The sequence below is a fragment of the Myotis davidii genome, unplaced genomic scaffold, assembly GCF_000327345.1.
Source record: "Myotis davidii unplaced genomic scaffold, ASM32734v1 scaffold415, whole genome shotgun sequence".
NCBI classification, from domain to species: Eukaryota; Metazoa; Chordata; class Mammalia; order Chiroptera; family Vespertilionidae; genus Myotis; species Myotis davidii.
Window position 1 is genome coordinate 3,910,310 of NW_006287951.1, and position 1,226 is coordinate 3,911,535.

Genomic DNA, 1,226 nt, shown 5'->3' on the forward strand with positions numbered 1-1,226 from the left:
CTAGTTAAAAAATAAAAGGTTGTTTGACAGGATTGTACTTCTAATAAAGATAGAAGAAAAATTCCAAACTTTTCTTCCAAAGCTGCTGTAACTATGAATAATTCCAGAAATAGATGTAACATCAGAAAACTACAATCAAGTTCTTGATTATTTGAATTATGTCAAACAGCTGGTGAGAGGGAAAGTTGATACAATCCCTGTGGCCTGCAATTTGGAAAATGTCTATATTAAAAATTTATAACATACTATTTCTTTCGCCTTAATATTGTACTTGTTGCAAAGCATCCCTAAACTCACACACATGTAAATAATTAATGTAGAAAGTTATTTCCTGAAGCATGTTTGTAATAGCGAAAAGAAAACAAAGCCCATATATCCCTATACAGATTTCATATATAAAAATCTGATTAATATGTAAAAGTGGCAATGATAATGATGATAGTGGTAGCAGCTAATTTGGGTGCTCACTATCCGCCTGGCACTGTTCTGAATAAGCCCTTGAAGTTAATTTAATCTTCACAACACATTTGATCTTCACAACAATCCTATAGAGAATGCATTATTTTTCTCCCATTTTACAGATGAGAAAATTGAGGCACTTAGAAATTTAGCAACTTGCAAAAGGGGTTTCCCTGTAGCAGATCGTTAATCTACATGCAAGTAGTCTGCACACAGGATCTACGACTTATCACTACTCTCGACTTTTAAAGTCAATAGAATGCATGGAACTATCAAAATAATAAAGTTATCCATGACTGATATAAAAAAGAAAGGATGTGTGTGTGTGTGTGTGTGCGCATTAAAATATTTCTGGAAAGATATACAAATATCTAGCAACATTTGGTTGCCTCTAGGAAAGAGAAATATGTGGTTGAGGTTTAGGGATGAAGGGAAACATTATATTGCATACCCTTTGCATTTCCTAAAACCTGAAACTATATGAATATAGTATTCAAGTGAAATAACAAAGGAATACATTTCCAATCTATCTATCTATATAAATAACTAATATGCAAAGTGTCCCCTCAGGAATTCTACTGGGAGACCAGGAGTTTGATCGTTCACTATGATGTGCACTGACGAACAGGGGGCAGCGTGGAATGAAGGAAGGCCCCAGCCGGCAGGCAGAAGGCCCTGATCAGCCCTGATCGCCAACCAGGCCTAGGGACCCTACCCATACATGAATTTCATGCACCGGGCCTCTAGTTTAGGAATAACTGACAACT

The 1,226-nt window shown here is 36.1% G+C and overlaps 1 protein-coding gene across 6 annotated transcripts in view; it reads right to left on the minus strand.

Annotated features, from left to right (window-relative positions):
• Window positions 1-1,226, minus strand: part of STAG1 (stromal antigen 1) — a 336,264-nt gene that overhangs the window by 187,736 nt on the left and 147,302 nt on the right. The window lies entirely within an intron of this gene.